Here is a 20,799-nt window from a genome sequence, read left to right on the forward strand (position 1 = left end):
GGGGTGTGATGCAGGAGATTTTACCCTATGATGGTGATCATGTAATGTTTGGGTATATGGTTATGCACACATATGTGATTTCACATGTTTTATGACTGGTTGAGTTGGTAATATTTTTTTAGCTGGTACTGGTCTAGCATGAGTAGCTGTGGGATCATCTATACAGCTAGTACTTATGAACTATTGTTTATAGTGAGAGTTGTATCTCATGTGGTTAATAGTAGCTGTGATTGGGGCTACAGTGTGAGAGAGATTTGACCTTTTCTTCTTTCCTTGGTTTTTAATATGATTAGCTCAGGTGTGAGCTAGCATGCCTCTTTTCTGTGGTGAAGGGTTGTCACTGTTGTAATCAACTTTTATTATGTGTTTTGTATTGTGTACTGTATGTTGGATTGTCCTCCTAGATTCCATTTGTATATTTTGTATTTTTTTCAGATCATAATTGTCTTGAAGAAGGCCCATGAATGGGTCGAAACGTCGACATTTAAAATTAATGTGAAACAAATTTGAAAATAAAATTGCACTGTTCTTTACTTCAATACAAGTCCTGTGAGTGCCCTCCTACATAAATACATTTCTACATATTTATATGAGGATAGCACCCAGGCGGTAATTACACCTGTGTGGAAGGAGTGCTGGGCTACCGGCTATGTATTATAATTATATATATATATATATATATATATATATATATATATATATATATATGTATATATATATATATATATATATATATTGTAATGCTTGTGGGATACTCCTCTATCAGACCGAACTCAGCCAGTAGTTATCCCGGCATTGAGCCAGAATGATAGGGAATATCCCAGAGCAGAGAAAGTTAGTAAGATGAAGAAGGCAGCACTCACCACAGGCAGGACAGTCCCCAGCAGCAACAGCAGAGCAATCCAAGGCAAATCACTAGAATGGTTAGACAGGCAGGGCTTAGCAACAGTAAAGCAATCCAAGGGCAAACCACTATAATGGTCAGGCAGGTAGGGTTTGGCAATGGTAAAGCAGTCCAAGGGTACATCACTAGAATGGTCAGGCAGGCAGGGTTCAGCAACAAAGAGGCAATCCAAAACAAAAGGGTTTAATAAGCAGAGTAGTCAGACAGGCAGAGTTCATACACGAATAGGCTAATTGAAGCAACAATCTATCACACCCAGGAGCACACAAAGTAACACCTTTACTTGGGCATTGCTAGATCATTGTGACAGGACTTACATAGGCTCAGGATTCGCACCACAGGCATCCGGACCGGCATCAGGGAGAGAGGAGTGTGCGGCAATGACATCAGCGCCACACGCATCTGGACCCGACACAACCCCTGGCAACGAGCAGGAAAGGAGACGCCGCGCCCCTAGCAATGGCTAGAGTGGCACAGCGTGATATAGCCCCCTTCTCAAGGGTTTCCTCCAGGAACCAGTGTCAGCCTCAAAGAATAAGCAGCATGGAATCTGGAGACCAAGGAAGGGGCAAGCACATCACAGGCAGTAACCCAGGAATGATCTGCCACAGAGTAACCCTTCCAATGTATCAGATACTGCAGTTGTCTGCGCCTGTATCTGGAGTCCAGGATCTTAGCTACCTTATATTCAGGGTCACCATGGACCAGGAGCAGAGGAGGAGGAGCTTGGAGCCGGGTATATCTATTCCTGATGTAAGCCTTGAGTAGTGAGATTTGAAAGACTGGGTGTATGCGCAGGGTTTTGGGCAAGACCACTTTGTAGTCAACAGGAGACAGTCTTTTCAGGACTTTGTAAGGGCCAATAAAGCTAGGCCCAAATTTATGACAGGGTTGACGTAAACGAATATGTCGAGTAGAGATCTAAACACGTTCACCCACTGGGATGGCTCATACAGAAGCTCTATGATGATCAGCAAACTTCTTATATCTAGAGGCATGTAGCTGAGAGCGAATACGTTGCCAATGAGTGGTGAATCCAGTGACGTGTCGGTCTGCAGCAGGAACCCCAGTGGACTGAGCAGGTTGATACCCTGCTATCTAAGAGAAGAGTGCCAATGAGTGTTTCTTGCCAGTTCAGCTAGGGGTAACAACTCAGACCAGTTGGTATGGCGAGCGTTGACAAAGCTTCTAAGGTAGGCTTCAAGTTCCTGGTTTACTCTCTCAGTTAGTCCATTGGTCTGAGGGTGGTAGCCAGAAGATAAGGAAACAGTGGTTCCAAGCAACTTACAAAAGGTTCTCCAAAAGGTAGAGATAAACTGTGGACCTCGGAAACAATATTTACAGGAATGCCATGAAGTCGTATCACATGCAAGAGAAAAAGAGATGACAATTCCTGGGCAGAAGGCAGTTTTGTCAGGGGTTCAAAATGAGCCAGTCTGAAAAAGCGATCCACCACAACCCAGACAACTGTATGGTGGCCAGAAGGAGGAAGGTCTAAAATGAAATCCATTGTTATGTGTGTCCATGGTTGTTTGGGAATGGACAATGGTTGGAGCAAGCCAGGAGGCAAGGATGGTGGAGTTTTGTTGGCAGCACAAGTTGTGCAGGCTTTCACATTATTCTGAGTATCAGACTTCATAGTAGGCCACCATACATGTTGGTAAAGATGCTTAAAAGTCCTAGTCAAACCAGGATGTCCTGAGAGTTTACTATCATGAGCCCAGGATAACACAGGGGTGCATAGGTTCAGAGGTACAAAGAGGATTTTGGAGGCCACAGGGGCTCCAGGAGGTTTACTAGACTGGGCACATTGCAATCTTTGCAGAAGGGTGGTATTTAGTTGAGCAACCACACAGGAGGGAGGTATGATGTGTTCAATAAGAGCTTCAGAGGAGTCACTTGAGTGAGGGAACTTGTGGGAAAGGGCATCCGCATTCTTTTTCTTGGTCCCAGGAAGATAAGAGACCACAAAGTTAAAATGGGAAAAGAACAAGGCCCACCTGGCCTGTCGATTATTGAGTTGATGAGCAGTCTCTAGGTAAGTCAGATTCTTGTGGTCGGTGAGAATCTGAATGGGATTGGCGGTGCCCTCTAACCAATGACACCATCCAGTCAAAGCCATATTAATGGCTAGGAGTTCACGATTACCCACATCGTAATTCCTCTCAGCAGGAGTAAAGTGATTAGAAATAAAGGCTACAGGGTGTGACTTGGAAGTCAAAGGATCCCTTTGGGTTAGAACTGCTCCAGCCCCTATCTCGGAAGCATCAACCTCTAAAGTGAACTGTAGGTCAGGATCAGGATGGCGGAGCACATGAGCAGAACAGAAAGCCTTTTTCAGACAAGAGAAGGCATTTTTGGCTTCAGGAGGCCAATGTTTACAGTCTTTGTTCCGTTTTGTCAATTCAGTGAGAGGAGCAGCGACTGTTTGTGAAAAGTTCTTTATAAACTTGTGGTAATAATTGGAGAACCCCAAGAACCTCTGCAATTCCTTTAATGAAGTAGGTTGAGGCCATTCTAGAACTGCGGTGAGTTTAGCAGGATCCATGGCAAAACCTTCTTCCGAGATGACATAACCAAGGAATTGGATCTGAACTTGATCAAACTCACATTTTTCTAGCTTGGCTACCAAAGAATTGTCTCTGAGACATAGAAGAACCTTTCTCACGTGTTTATGATGCTCCTCTAAAGTGGAAGAGAAAACAAGGATGTCATCCAGATAGATGATGACGGTTGAGGAGGTCACAGAAGACATCGTTGACAAATGCCTGGAAGACTGCAGGGGCATTACACAGCTCAAAGGGCATTACAAGGTATTCGTAATGCCCAGATCTTGTGTTATAGGTGGTCTTACATTCGTAGCCTGGAAAGATACGAATCAGATTGTATGCCCCCACGTAAGTCCCACTTGGTGAAAAAGCGAGCATCCTGGAGCGAGTCATACAGTTCAGTGATCAATGGAATGGGATAGCGATTCTTGATAGTTATGTTGTTCAGTGCCCTGTAGTTGATGCAGGGTCTGAGTCCACAATCCTTCTTACTGATGAAAAAGAAGCCTGCCCCAGCAGGAGAGGAGGAAGGGCGAATGAAACCTTTAACAAGGTTCTTTTGGATGTACTCCTCCATGGATTTGGTTTCAGCTTTGGAGAATAGATAAGTCCTCCCTTTAGGAAGTGAGGCTCCGGGAAAGAGGTCGATTTTGCAGTCATAATGATGGTGGAGTGGCAGCACGTTGGATGCTTTTTTCTCAAATACATCTGCAAAGTCTGCATATACTGAAGGAAAGATTGGAGGAGTCTGTATACTGGCTATGGGCATGCGGAGCAGAGGAGTGACTTTAGCAAGGCAAGAGTGGAAAAGAAGATACCTCAGGAGGCCAGTTGTCCCTCAGCCCAGTCGAACTGTGGATTGTGTACCTGAAGCTAAGGAAGACCAAGGATGACAGGCTGTTCTGGGGAATGAATGACCTTGAACTGCAGCTGTTCGGTATGAAGGACTCCCACAGTCAGGGTTAGGGGTGCTGACTCAAAATGGATCAACCCTGAACCAAGGGGGGTGCCATCCAGAGTAGTTATTTTGAGACAATGTCTTTTCTGCAAAAGAGGCAAACCAGCTTGAATCATGAAACAGTGGTATAGGAAGTTTCCAGCTGCCCCTGAATCAATGAAGGCTTGAGTATGAAGAGTATTCTGAAGGAAGGCAAGGGTAACAGGTACCAGGATCCGAAAGGAGTGAGGGGATTTAGTAGAGATCATGCTTAGAGATACCCCTGTGTTATCCCCTAAGCTTTTCCCGGCCGAATGTCACAGTCCTTTAGTTGGTGGGTGTTGGATCCACAATAAAAGCTAACAGGCCCATTTATCAAGCTCCGTATGGAGCTTGAAGGGCCGTGTTTCTGGCGAGTCTTCAGACTCGCCAGAAACACAAGTTATGAAGCAGCGGTCTAAAGACCGCTGCTTCATAACCCTGTCCGCCTGCTCTGAGCAGGCGGACAGGAACCGCCGGAAATCAACCCGATCGAATACGATCGGGTTGATTGACAGCTCCCTGCTGGCGGCCGATTGGCCGCGAGTCAGCAGGGGGCGGCGTTGCACCAGCAGCTCTTGTGAGCTGCTGGTGCAATGTTAAATGTGGAGAGCGTATTGCTCTCCGCATTTAGCGAGGTCTTGCGGACCTGATCCGCAGTGTCGGATCAGGTCCGCAAGCCCTTTGATAAATGGGCCCCATAGTCTCAATCTCCTTCTTCTCTGTCTTTAAGACTCTGAAGGTTTGAAGGAGGAGAGATCCATGGGTTCCTCGACTGAGGTAACTGGAGCTGCTGAGGGGGTAGAGGATACTGCCAAAACCTGAAGAATAGGAGGACGGGAGGGAAGAACCCTCCTTGTTCTGTCTCTCTCGGCTGGTCTCTCCTGAAAGCGAGACTCCAGACTGATACAAAGCATTATAAAGTCATCCAAAGAAGAAGGAATATCACGATAAGTGAGTTCATCTTTGATGCATTCATGCAGACCCCTGCTAAAAGCTGCCTTGAGAGCACTGCCATCCCAAGTGGTTTCAAGTGCCAAGGTGCGAAACTCGATGGCAAATTGTGCCACAGTTCTATTGCCCTGGCGGAGGTCCAGGAGAGAAAATTCTTCAGCAGAGGTACGGTCAGAAGTCCCAAACACAGAAGATGAAACCATCAGCATCATGCAGGAGTTGAGCGTTCTGTTTCAAAAGGGGAGAGACCCAGGCTAGGGCCTTGTCTTTCAGTAAGGAAATGATAAAGGTGGCCCTTGACTGGTGAGACTGAAAGATGTGAGGATCATTGCGGAAATGCAATCTGCATTGGTTAAAAAAAAAAAACTGCAATCTGTAGAACCTTCATACTTGTCAGGCAAAGGTATCCGGGGTATCCTTCCAGAAGCAGAGGAAGAAGTTGCAGTAGTAAGAGTAGGGACTGGTGCTGGGACAACAGAAGCGGTATTCCTCGCTGTAACTAGTAAGGAGAGTTGAGCAGTAATAGCCTCTAGTTTGGAATCCATATTCTGCAACTGTGTGGTATGGTTTCCCAACATCTGTCCCTGAAGATAAACAGCTCGGCCCAAGTATAATGTAATGTTCGTGGGATACTCCTCTATCAGACCTAACCCGACCAGTAGTTTTGTTATCCCGGCGTCGAGCCGGAATGATAGGGAATATTCCAGAGCAGAGAAAGTTAGTAAGATGAGGAAGGAGGCACTCACCACAGACAGGATAGTCCCCAGCGGCAACGGCAGAGCAGTCCAAGTCAAATCACTAGAATGGTCAGACAGGCAGAGCTTGGCAACAGTAAAGCAATCCATGGGCAAACCACTAGAATGGTCAGGCAGGCAGGGTTTGGCAACAGTAAAGCAGTCCAAGGGCAAACCACTAGAATGTTCAGGCAGGCAGGGTTTGGTAATGGTAAAGCAGTCCAAGGGCACACCACTAGAATGGTATGGCAGGCAGGGTTCGGCAACATAGACAATCCAGAACAACAGGGGTTAATAAGCAGAGTAGTCAGACAGGCAGGGTTCATACACGAATAGGCTAATTGAAGCAACGATCTATCACACCCAGGAGCACACAAAGTAACACCTATACTTGGGCAGTGATAGATCGTTGTGACAGGACTTACATAGGCACAGGATGCGCACCACAGGCATCCAGACCGGCATCAGGGACAGAGGAGGGTGCGGTGATGACGTCAGTGCCGCATGCATCCGGACCGACACAACACCTGGCAATAAGCAGGGAAGGAGACGCCGTGCCTCTAGCAATGGCTAGAGTGGCGCGACGTGACATATATATACTCAATGGCCACTTTATTAGGTACACCTTGCTAGTACTGGGTTTGACCCCTTTTGCCTTCAGAACTGCCTTCATTCTTTTTGGCATAGATTCAACAAGGTGTTGGAAACATTTCTCAGACATTTTGGTCCATATTGACATGATAGCATTACGCAGTTGCTGCAGATTTGTCAGCTGCACATCCATGATGCAAATCTCCCATTCCACCACATCCCAAAGGTGCTCTTATTTATTGAGATCTGGTGACTGTGGAGGCCATTGGAGTACAGTGAACATTTTGCTATTTTCAAGAAACCAGTTTGAGATGATTTGAGCTTTGTGACATGGTGCATTATCGTGCTTGAAGTAGTCATCAGAAGATGGGTACACTGTAGTCATAAAGGGATGGACATGGTCAGCAACAATACTCAGGTAGGCCATGGCGTTTAAACAATGCTCAATTGGTACTAAGGGGCCCAAAGTGTGCCAAGAAAATATCCCCCACAACATTACACTACCACCACAAACCTTAACCGTTAATACAAGGCAGGATGGGTCCATGCTTTCATGTTGTTTACACCAAATTCTGACCCTACCATCTGAATGTCGCAGCTGAAATCGAGACTCATCAGATCAAGCTACATTTTTTGAATCTTCTATTGTCCAAGTTTGTTGAGCATGTGCGAATTATAGCCTCAGTTTCCTGTTCTTAGCTGATAGGAGTGACACCGGTGTGGTCTTCTGCTGCTGTAGCCCATCTGTTTCAAGGTTGACATGTTGTGCATTCAGAGATGGTATTCTGCATACCTTGGTTGTAACGAGTGGATATTTGATTTACTGTTGCCTTTTTATCATCTCAAATGTGTCTGCCCATTCTCCTCTGACATCTGACATCAACAAGGCATTGTCGTCCACACAACTGCTGCTCTCTGGATATTTCCTCTTTTTCTGACCATTTTCTGTAGAGATGGTTGTGTGTAAAAATCCCAGTAGATCATCAGTTTTTGAAATACTCAGACCAGCTGTCTGGCACCAACAACCATGCTACGTTCAAAGTCACTTAAATGGATAGTCTACACCTTGGTCATCTTAAAGTCTTACCTTAGCTCAAGCTGCAAATAGCCTCCTGCACCTTTTCTATATCATGCAGCAGGAACAGCAAAAAAGTTATTTTAAAATGAATACAGTTTCTGGCCACTTTGAAATGGTTGCCAAGCTCAGCCCAATGATGACATCATAATCTTGGCTGCATATGGCATCCAGTCACAAAAGGCTCGCTCACTGGATGGTTTCAACAGAATATCAATGTTATTCAGCACAGAGCCTAGATGCAGCCCAGACTGTGATGTCATTAGTGGGCTGAGCTTGACAGCCATTTCAAAGTGGCCAGAAACAATATTCATTTTAAAATAACTTTTATACTATTCATGTTGCATTATATAGAAAGGGTGCAGGAGGCTATTTGCAGCTTAATCTAAGGTAAGACTTTAAAATGACTAAGATGTAGACTGTCAATTTAAATCCCCTTTCTTCCCCATTCTGATGCTCAGTTTGAACTTCAGCAAGTCATCTTCACCACGTATAGATGCCTAAATGCATTGAGTTGCTGCCATGTGATTGGCTGATTAGCAATTTGTGTTACCAAGCAATTGAACAGGTGTACCTAATTAAAGTGGCTGGTGAATGTATATATATATATATACCCAGGGCTGGGATATTGCGAGTCATTGGATATGTACCCGGTCCGGTCTTGGAGTGCAGTCTCCTTCCGTGTTTTGTATTTCTTTGGGTGATTACATACACCTGTGCACCCCTTCTTTGTTCTCAGTTTGTTTGGCTGTGTGAGCGCACATTGTGTGGCTGTGTTAGGGACTCAGGCAGTGGAAAGGACCTTGATGAGGTGCCTGAGCTTTTCCCATTTGGCCAGATGTGGTAACTAACCTTTCCAGTTGTGATTTTAAATCTTAGCTGTGAGCTAGCTGGTGAGTGCTGGGTGTCTTTATGTGTTGTATTATTATTTGTTTGTAATCCCCCTATGTTTCTTGCACCCATTCCGGACTGGGGATAACTGCCTGTGACTCTGGTGACAGCACAGCTTTTTGGGAGTACTATTTAAGCACCCAGGGCTGGGATGTTGCTGAGTCATTGGATATGTACCCGGTCTGGTCTTGGAGTGCAGTCTCCTTCCGTGTTTTGTATTTCTTTGGGTGATTACATATACCTGTGCACCCCTTCTTTGTTCTAAGTTTGTTTGGCTTTGTGAGCGCACGTTGTGTGTATGTGTTAGGGACTCAGGCAGTGGAAAGGACCTTGATGAGGTGCCTGAGCTTTTCCCATTTGGCCAGATGTGGTAACTAACCTTTCCAGTTGTGATTTTAAATCTTAGCTGTGAGCTAGCTGGTGAGTGCTGGGTGTCTTTATGTGTTGTATTATTATTTGTTTGTAATCCCCCTATGTTTCTTGCACCCATTCCGGACTGGGGTTAACTGCCTGTGACTCTGGTGACAGCAAAGCTTTTTGGGAGTGCTATTTAAGCACCCAGGGCAGGGATATTGCGAGTCATTGGATATGTACCCGGTCCGGTCTTGGAGTGCAGTCTCCTTCCGTGTTTTGTATTTCTTTGGGTGATTACATATACCTGTGCACCCCTTCTTTGTTCTAAGTTTGTTTGGCTTTGTGAACGCGTGGTGTGTGGATGTGTTAGGGACTCAGGCAGTGGAAAGGACCTTGATGAGGTGCCTGAGCTTTTCCCATTTGGCCAGATGCGGTAACTAAACTTTCCAGTTGTGATTTTAAATCTTAGCTGTGAGCTAGCTGGTGAGTGCTGGGTGTCTTTATGTGTTGTATTATTATTTGTTTGTAATCCCCCTATGTTTCTTGCACCCATTCTGGACTGGGGTTAACTGCCTGTGACTCTGGTGACAGCACAGCTTTTTGGGAGTGCTATTTAAGCACCCAGGGCTGGGATGTTGCTGAGTCATTGGATATGTACCCGGTCCGGTCTAGGAGTGCAGTCTCCTTCTGTGTTTTATTTATATATATGTATATATATATATATATATATATATATATATATACAGTATATATACTCACCGGCTACTTTATTAGGTACACTTTGCTAGTACCAGGTTGGACCCCCTTTTGCCTTCTGAACTGCCTTAATTTTTCAGGGCATAGATTCAACAAGGTGTTGGAAACATTCCTCAGAGATTTTGGTCCATATTGACATGATAGCATCATGCAGTTGCTGCAGATTTGTCGGCTGCACATCCATGGTGCGAATCTCCAATTCCACCACAAAGGTGCTCTATTGGATTGAGATCTGGTAACTGTGGAGGCCTTTGGAGTACAGTGAACTCATTGTCATGTTCAAGAAACCAGTTTGAGATAGTTTGAGCTTTGTGCATGATGCATTATCCTGCTGGAAGTAGCCATCCGAAAATGGGTACACTGTAGTCATAAAGGGATGAACATCATCAGCAACAATACTCAGGTAGGCCGTGGCATTTTAATGACCCTCAATTGGTACTAAGGGGCCCAAAGTGTGCCAAGAAAATAACCCCCACAACATTACACCACCAACACCAGCCTGAACCATTGATACAAGGCAGGATGGATCCATGCCTTCAAGTTGTTTATGCCAAATTCTGACCCTACCATCTGAATGTCGCAGCTGAAATCGAGTCTCATCACAACAGGCAACGTTTTTTCCAATCTTCTATTGTCCAATTTTGGTGAGCCTGTGCAAATTGTAGTCTCAGTTTGTAGCCTCAGTTTCCTGTTCTTAGCTGACAAGAGTGGCATCCAGTGTGGTTTTCTGCTGCTGTAGCCTATCTGCTTCAAGGTTCGACATGTTGTGCATTCAGAGATGGTATTCTGCATACCTTGGTTGTAACAAGTGGTTATTTAAGTTACTGTTGCCTTTCTATCACCTCAAACCAGTCTGCTTATTCTTCTCTGACATCAAAACGGTATTTTCGTCCACACAACTGCCGTTCACTGGATATTTTCTCTTTTTTGGATCTTCCTCTGTAAACCCTAGAGATGGTTGTGCGGAAAATCCCAGTAGATCAGCAGTTTTTGAAATTCTCAGATCAGTCCGTCTGGTACCAGCAACCATGCCACATTCAAAGTCACTTAAATCCCCTTTCTTCCCCCATTCTAATGTTCGGTTGAACAGGTGTACCTAATAAAGTGGCTGGTGTATATATATATATATATATATATATATATATATGAATAGGTATATAGGTATATGTGTATATATAAATATACAATATATATATATATATATATATATATATATATATATACTTGCCAGTCCCACACATCGCAACAACCTAAATTAAACTATATTAACCCCTAAACCTAACCCTAACCCTAACACCCCCTAACTTTAACATAATTAAAATGGAGCTAACTTAAAGTTACAATTATTAACTAAATAATATCTATTTAAAACTAAATACATACTTACTTGTGAAATAAAACCTAAGCTAGCTACAATTTAACTAATAGTTATATTGTAGCTAGCTTAGGTTTTATTTATATTTTGTTTGTATTTAGTTTAACTAGGTAGACTAGTTAGTAAATAGTTATTAACTATTTACTAACTATTTAGTTCAAATAAATACAAACTTACACTGTAAAATAAAACCTAAGCTGCCTTACACTAAAACCTGACAAAAAATAAAAAACACTAAAATTACAAAAAATAAAAAACTACCATTACAAAAAAATAACAAACGAAGTTATCTAAAACAATAAAAATTATTTCTATTCTAATACCCTTTAGAAAAAAAATCACCCCAAAATAAAAAACCTAATCTAGAATAAACTACCAAGGGCCCTTAAAAGGGACTTTTGTAGGGCATTGTCCTAAAGTTAACAGCTCTTTTGCTACAAAACAAAACAACCCCCCCCAACAGTATACAACCCCCCATCCCCCAAACCCACAAAATAAAAATAAAGTAAAACCTAATCTACCCATTGCCCTGAAAAGGGCATTTGTATGGGCATTGCCATTAAAGGGGCATTTAGCTATTTTTCCTGCCCTTAAAAGGGCATTCAGCTCTTTTATGAATTAAAAACAAAAACACCCCAAAATAAAAAACCTAATCTAGAATAAACTACCAATAGCCTTTAAAAGGGCCTTTTCTAGGGCATTGCCCTAAGTTAAACAGCTCTTTGACCTGAAAAGAATACAAATCCCCACTCCACCAAACCCATAGAATAAAAACAAAAACTATCTAAAAAACTTAAGCTACCCATTGCCCTGAAAAGAGCATTTGTATGGGCATTGCCCTTAAAAGGGCATTTAGATCTTTTGCATTGCCCTTAAAAGGGCACTTAGCTCTTTTACGAAAAGCCTAAACCCTAAACTAAAAAATAAAACTACCCAAAAAAGTTTAAAAAATTCTAACACTAATTCTAACACTAACCCCTGAAGATCCACTCACAGTTGCTGAAGTCCCGCTTGAAGGATCTTCATCCCGCCGGCTCCATCTTCATCCAGGCATAACAGTTTAGTTATGAGTTTTATGAAACAGTTTTGTAGTGTAAAACTTATAACTACTGCTCTCAGATGGCGAAACGTATCTTGTCAGTATAGGCTGGAACACAAGCTTTTTAGCCTCACCGCAAAACTCGTAATGGCAGCGCTATGGAAGTCACATGAAAAAACGTAATTTTTAGGTGTGCGAGACTGACGTTACGTTACAGGCTAAAAGGCTTGCGGTACTGTTTTAACGATTAAATTACCAGTTTTTCAGCGTTAAAACACAAATGCACAACTTCTAATCTAGGTGTAAATTATTTGAGGTGCGCAGAAGAAATAGTAATAATACTATTACAAATGTAGTATTACTATAAAAAAGCTATGTAAACAGGACGTAAAAGTAGAAAGCAACCTTCTAGTGAAGGAGGGAGAGAGCACTCAGCCAATTTGATAGGGTGTTCTTGCATCAACTTTCAATACAATTAACTTTTATCAGCTGTATGCCTGGGTACATTGTCGCTTCAAGGTAGGAGGTTCCTATGATGTCATGAGTAATGCAACTAATGGAAGCAGCAACATCTAAAAGCAGGGTCAATGGAAATTGTACAAAACTCTATATAGGTATATACAAGGCACTTCTGCAAAAATAAATATGTTCATAGTAGACAGACACAAATAAAATAAACTTTATTAGTGACCCCATGTGTCATTCCCATCAGGGAAGCTAGATGTTAAGATAGTGAGATGATCAGCTTTCCGCACACTCACTATGGTTGCCACCTCGGCCATGTTTTCCTGGACACTTATAAGTTATACATGCTGCAAGGTGCGCAGAGAGGAACATGAATAGTGTTCCTACCTGTAACCCCTGCAGCATGTATAACTCATAAGTGTCCAGGAAAACATGGCTGAACTGTAAGACACAATCTGGTATTCTAAATGATCTGTGTGCAAAGAAGCACAAAGATCATTTAATCACCTAAATATGTACACACACATATGTTAGTTAAAGACCATACCTTACTTTCTATTGAAGATTTGCTTCTTCTTTTGAAAGCACAGCTGTTTCAGCTTGTTTCACACTGATCCCTGAATGCACACTCCTGGGAATCACAGCTGTACCCATTCTAGTGGAGGCATACTTGCAGCCAGACAGGAGCAGCTACGACAGTAATTCACAGGAGCACACTTGTGGAGGGAAGTGGAAAGTCCCAGAGGAAGACATGCCTCTTGTACGTTAAGAATAAAAATATTACTTTAAATCCCCTCTAGAGTATCCATTAAAAAACAGTAGCTTGCATACACATCCATATAGTCCTTAAGGGGCTAACAATAATGATTTTTATGAACATTCAGTATCTTATAAAATTAACTGTAGCTATTAATCCTGAGTGCATCTGGCTACATAAATATACTCTCTTTTCTATTGTTTACTATTTTTCATCTTCTGGTCTTTTTTTACAAGTTATATCTTGCCCTACCACCACTCCCTTTCCCACTCTAGTCATCTTTTCTCTATAGGTCTATTCTGCCAAACCACTAGCATGTCCCCATTCATACACATTTCTAGACAATCTCTCATTAAAGAGACAGTATGCACCAATTTTCATATAACTGCATGTAATAGACACTACTATAAAAAAGAATATGCACAGATACTGATCTAAAAATCCAGTCTAAAACCTTTTAAAAACATACTTAGAAGATCCCAGTTTAGCACTGTTGATTAGGTTAGGCTGAGACACTCAGTGTTAGGGGCTAAGAAAACAGGAACAGCAGACACTCCCACCTCCCCCTTCCCTGCATAATGAAAAGGCAAAATATACAAACAGGAGCCGTAGGAATCTGTAGACATCAGTATACATGTAAAACTTTGAGGTTTGGTTAGGAGTCTGAATAATAACAATTAGCACAATGTTATTAAAAAAATAAGGAAAACTATACATTGTTACAAAAACACTCCCAGATGGGCTGTATAGATCACCTACAAAACATTTATACAAAGAAAAATAAAGTGTACAACATCCATTTACCCTGGTAACTGGAGTTAAATTGGAAAGAGTTAAGAAGTGTGTTTTTGCTTATCAAAATGTGTTGCTGCTTACTAATTTTTAAAGGGACAGTAAACCCTTCGAGATAGTAATATAACATACTGTATTCAATCATGCACAGTAAAACAAGTTTGCAATACACTTTAATCATGTATTTTTCACTCCTTTCCCATTCTTAAGATCTGAAATGCATATGGCAGACTTTGCAGGGACACATATTGGTTCCTGACTGGCCTCAGCAGGGATAATCAGATAAAAACACTGCAAAACAAATTAACATTTCCTAACAAAATGACAGCTGCTAGCTGTGCTTTGTCAATTAACAAGTCAGGATTGGGTCCTCTAAATAAGGCAAGCGGTGGGCAGAGTTTGGAAAAACAACTGCAGAAAACAGGAAGTTAATTACTGCATTTAAAATGTACTATTTACACTCACATAGCATGCTAAATTTATTGCAAGACAGAAAAAAATGTTATAACAAGGTTTACTGTCCCTTTAAATATATGTATATATGTTATTATGTATAATTACATACGTACATACAAATTAAAGGAACATTCCGGTCAAAATTTAAATGCACATAGATGAATTACATCTTTGAATAGAAACAAATTTGCAATATACATGCATTGGCAAAAATTATTCTAGTAAAAGTTATCACTGTTTTAGTGTTAACATTTTTCTCTGCATGTGCACGTGAAGTATAAATAGATATTCTCACAGCACCAGCAATTTAAATACTGCAATTGTTTAGATCATCAGTGGGGCTTGTATCATGTCAGCACTTAACAAATTGAGTCATTACCAGATCTTAAAAGCCCCTTAGGCTCTCTGAGCAAGTGTTGTGTTTAAAATGCTGGTGCACGGTGCATACGTAAATACACTTTTGAAACAGCTATAGCTTTTATTAGAAACATTTTTGCTAATGCATGTATATTACAAAAATGTTTCTATTCAAAACTACAATGAATCCATGTAAAGGAAATTTTTGGCTGGAATGTCCCTTTAATTTTCTCTCTCTCATGCACCTTTTACTCTTCCTTCCCCATCCTTGCTATCCATGTTTGTGTTGCTGGGCTCTTGGCATATCTGTAAACCAAAAGAAACAATGGGATTGTATAAGCAGTAATAAGCAGTATGCACCAGCATGCAAGGACAGGCATGCGCCTAACATTTATATAACAAAAAAACCTCAAACAACTTTAGAATGGACAATTGTCTTGAATGGATTAAACATGCCTCCAGTCAAAAATCCCAGAAAATATGAAAAGCAATAAGAAAATAGCAAATCTGCATCCCAGATACTACAGTCTATGATACAGGGTTTGATACCCGCATACGTTGTATGAATTGGTTATTCAAATTTGGATCTGATGAATAAATATGTGAGAAGGACCCTATGAGTGGGACCTGTGTGTAAGGAGGAGGGAGGAGAGACAAATTCAAGATGTAATTTGCAGCATTGTTGTATGTAGGGGAGGAAGGGAGAGGGAAAAAAAAATCATATCTCCTCTTGTGGATCGTTCTCTGAAAGGGGAGATCGCTATGTTCTATCAAGAACTGATTAATTATAGGAGTGCATTTGAACAAGACATGTTTGGATAATCTTAAAAGGGCAAAAAGACACCAATTTGGAGGTTTGGAAGTAAGAAAAGGTGGGGGATAAGCCCAATTCTCATCTCCCCAGTGCAGAGAGAGACTTGGTTTATTCCAGCTGCAGAAGCAAAAGCTGCTCTATGTAGTGGGGTTTTCTTTTGCAAGAATAGCTGACCTCCTTTTTCCAAGAGATCCCTGCAGAATCCTGCCATGAAAACCACCTCTGGATGGCTGAAGTGGGGGGACAGGACAGGATGCAGCTGCCCTTCCCGGAGGATTTGGGGGGCATGTTGGCTTTTTGGGTTTTTGGAAGTGCAAAGTTGGAGCAGGCTTGCCTTTATTAGCTTCAGTCTATTAGCTGCATCAACAACGGGTGAGTCCTTTAAAATGTCTTTGAAGTTTATATATATGCAAAAAAAAATGTTCAATAATGATCAGCTACTGTAAATAGTCACACAAAGCATCCTCAGACAGCACGATCCCAGGGACAAGCGGTACTGATGCACGCAGGCTATGAATTGCAAGGCATGTCTGAGACTGCTGTACTCACAGCATCTTAAAAATGCACCTATATTCTATATACTACAGCAGTTTTTCTTTGGTTAGTCTATTATACCCAGATCTTGCCCTGTAAACAAATATATACAGTATTGTATCTAAGACTTGTTTGCATCCCCCAGAAATATCATACTCTCTCATTTATGGCATTTTCTAATGCAGCAACGTGGATATTCTGGAATGTGCAGCCTATTTGGGTGAATATTTTATACTTGTAGGCATTTCTAAGCAATGTTGGTGTAATGTCTTGGCTAAGAGTCTGGTGTCTGGCGTCCTCTGGTTCTATATAAATATATATGTAATTATATACATAGAAAAGGCTATCTTACACACAATTAGAGCGTGTATATCAGATGTGCTGCAGGCATAAATCATCAACCTTTTTCATTGAGTTCTTTTGAATATTGGTGAAGATGCAGTATGTGTGACATTAAAATGCAACACATTATTTTCAACAGTGGCTTTGCATCTGAAATGTTCTGCTGACAAAAAAATGTCTCTTGTCAAAGAGCTGGATGAGTTTATAAAGTGATTTTCTAAAACCTAGAAAAAATGATTTGGTGATTCAGTTTTATGAGATCTTTGGTATTTCTACACAACACCATAAAAATCTTAGGATTTTTTTATTGCTTTGAGGCAAGATAGTGTCTGATATACCATACCAGGGATTTGGAGTTGGCTGTTCATTTATAAATTGATTTCCAAGACAAGACCTCATGTCTCTAGCTGCACATGATCTGCCTCAACCCTCTCTCCTACTCTAAAAAATATTATTTCAATGTTCCACATTACATTTCATAGGTTTGTGCACAGATATTAAGTAGGCATCTATTCATTGAGAAAAAAACAAACAAAAAACATTTATTATCAGTTTCGCCAAAGTCCCATTGATAAGCTACTTTTTCATCACCATATAACAGATAACTTATGTTTTATTATTTTCAAAGCAACAAATAAACTTAAAATAATTACACATATTTTTCCCTCCTTTTTTAATTTACCTTATTTTTTATTATTAGGTGCAGTGTTCTCTATCCATAGGCGTTATGGTATAAAATTATGCCCGTCTCATCCAATATAATTACATAGTAACTATGTTTGGTGACATTTAATGATGGTATCTGGGAGTGGTGCATACAATATCCAAAGATACTTGCATTATTGTTAATATTATGTTGAAATGACAACACTGTTAGAGCAAAATCAACATATTTATGCTACTGCCAAGATTTTCATGTTTAAGTGCTTTTCTTTTCTAAAAAAGAATAATATGGTTGCATTGCTACAATTTTTCCATGTGCACCTTGACTATCATAAAATTGTTTGCCTAAATATGGAGAGTGTAATATGTGTGTGTGTGTGTATATATATATATATATATATATATATATATATATATATATATAAACATTTGGTGTCAGAAGCTGCTGTCTATCATCTATCTATCTATCATCTATCTATCTCATCTATCTCTCTATCTATCTATCTATCTATCTATCTATATATCTATCTCTGTCTACCTATTTATCTGTCGATCTAATCTACCTATCTGTAGCATCCAGAATCTTACATTCTCACTACCCAATAAATTCTGTGGTTCAATTCTCAGTAACTGCATGCATTGATCTTTGTCTTTTGTATATGCAGAAGCTGTTTAATTCAATTGCTAAATTCCATTACACATACAGGTCTTCCAAATGGTTACTGCATTTATCCCTTTGAAGAGCGTATGGTACAGAACCTGTGCGTTTCATTTCATTGATTATGATAGGGTATCATTAGTCATAAATGATTCAACTCCCAGAGCGGTCTACTTTTACCATTTTCATCCTCCTCTGCAATGTATTTTGACTGTATTTACAAGTGTTAGCAGGTTAATTTGAGTGTCTGCATTTTGTTTGGACAATGTACAAGTATCAGTAAGGCAGCTTCAATATATAATAATGTAAAAACATTATAATAAACGTGTACAAAATACCAGATATGATCACCTCAGTCTATTCATTTTCTCTCTGATATAAAAACTCATACTTAATTAAACTTGTTACTTTATTTTGTTTTATGTCCTGAATAGCTTTATACCAGTCACAAACATTACTGCTTCACGTCATCTGCTTTTGCCAACGTTACTGGGGAAAAATTCTATGTATGTACCACTCTTACATTAGCATATTACAGCCTTTTTATTTTCCCTAAGGCTGGCAGGCATCAGTAACAGAGCAATCATCTCATTTTCTAGCTCTATGGACCAAAAAATGGAAAATGCTGGCATGTCAGAAATATGTCAATAGTGTCAGGATTTAGCTAGTGTTTCCATATTGTAGAATTTGGTTATGATGGTCGAGCATTCTTTATTATAACATAGTAAAATATACAGTTTTATTTAAGAGGGAACATGTTCTACTGGTTAGTATACTGGACAAAGACCCTATATAAATATGCGCCCTGGGCCTGGCTTCATGGCCTATGTTTTGCGATATAAATGAATACGGTTTTGGAAGGATCTTCGGGAAGACAGGGTATAAGGTTCTGACACATTGAATATAAACTGAAAATAAACAAAATATATACACCCAAAAAATATATATTATTTTTATTATTTTGTCTGGTTCCATTATTTGTCAGATTTAGTACCTGACCCTTCAGGAGTTAGCCTGTGTTATTAATCTTATTCTGTATAAACTAGTAAGTAAAAAATAAAAAAAAAAGTCAATACAAATTTTATTTTAGAGATTACAATGTTATACATAATACTAAATGGATTTTACTGTTTGTTTTTTTTTTAAAGTTTTTTTGTTTTTTTTAAATGGCTGTAAGATATATATCAATCTTATTTTCAATTGGATAGTATATAGGCCTTTGTGACACCAAGATCCCATATGCATATGTTTGCAAATTAAAGGGACAGTTTACTCAAAAATGTTCTCCCCTTTAATTTGTTCCCAATGATCCATTTTACCTGCTGGAGTGTATTAAATTGTTTACAAGTATTTCCATTACCCTTATATTGGCATTTGACATAATTTATTTAGCCTGTTGTATCGCCACATATCCTGAAAGTTTTTGGCCTTAAGGCCAAGCTGTATAAATACAGTCATTAGAAGAAATTAAACTCCCAGTGGGGTATAGAAAAGATAAGGTAATAAAATGTTAATTTTCCATTGTTCTCTCCAAATATTGGTGATTGGTTTATGGACAGATATAAGATAAAGAAGCAGGTATATGTACACAACGTGATAAAGTAATGAGATCTGATTATACCTACAAGCTCAACCCATTTTATTAGGTTGTGGCTTCAAAACACAAAATCAGCTAAGTTATATACACAAATAAGCCTTAAAAATCAAAGCTCATACATTTTATACTCTGCAGCTGGTAAAAAAAAGTAATTATAGTATACTGTCCTTTAAACTATAATGGCAAGACATTAATATAGTTATTCTTTGCTAAACAGCTTGAGAATTCCCACTTATGGCCATCATAAATTAATAAATTAGATTTAATTGACAGGCAATAAAATCAACAAACATGAGTCTATGGTATCACAGTTTGCAGGTAAAGGATCTGAGACTAGGGAAACTTTCAGTATTAATTACAGATTACTATTTACTGTTATCAGCTCAATATAACTCTTTTTTTTTAACAAATGCTGGTTGTATTTCCTAAAAGACTGCCAACTCTAAAGTGCTAAATAAGCTACATAAATATACTGCAGCCCAAGATAAAATCACCTGTGAATGAACTACCCTTGCTTTTATCTGAAGTTAAATTACTTGTTGTTATGGCAGATCACCAGATATTTAGGCATGACGGTGAACCTGTAGCAGCTATTTTATACTCTTGCAAACTACAAGAAATAGATAATATATTATGAAGTAACCGATGCAGGCTGCATTTTATAGCGCCCTCTATAGGCAAAAAAAAAAAACTAAAAAATTACGAACTAATGAAGCTTTTTAACTCTTCAGCCTCTAGAACATTTTCTTTATATTTGCCTGACTATGAAATATTAACACCTTAGTTACCAGGGAGAACTGCAACATATATAACTATGCCTTCTTTACTTTTCTGGAAGTCAGGGGTTAAAAAAGCAACTACTTAGCCAAAAGAAAAAGGGGAATCATCACATTTCAGAGAATGTATTATTCTTGTAGAGCTTAGAAAGATTATCCTGTACATTTTTTTTCTACTTGTATGTAGACTAGTTATGAAATCCTCATTAGTCGGACAGATACACAGAAATAGCTGATGTGCTGGAATTCCCTGGTCCCGTAAAAGGTAATTTATGCAGTATTTATAAATCACCAATTACGGATAGGGTGACTGAATCTTTCTAAACAACACTAATTACATTATAATGTTTTGAGAATGTATGTTACATAGATTTTTTTTTTTAAAGAGGA

Source organism: Bombina bombina, chromosome 3 (assembly GCF_027579735.1).
Source record: "Bombina bombina isolate aBomBom1 chromosome 3, aBomBom1.pri, whole genome shotgun sequence".
NCBI classification, from domain to species: domain Eukaryota; kingdom Metazoa; phylum Chordata; class Amphibia; order Anura; family Bombinatoridae; genus Bombina; species Bombina bombina.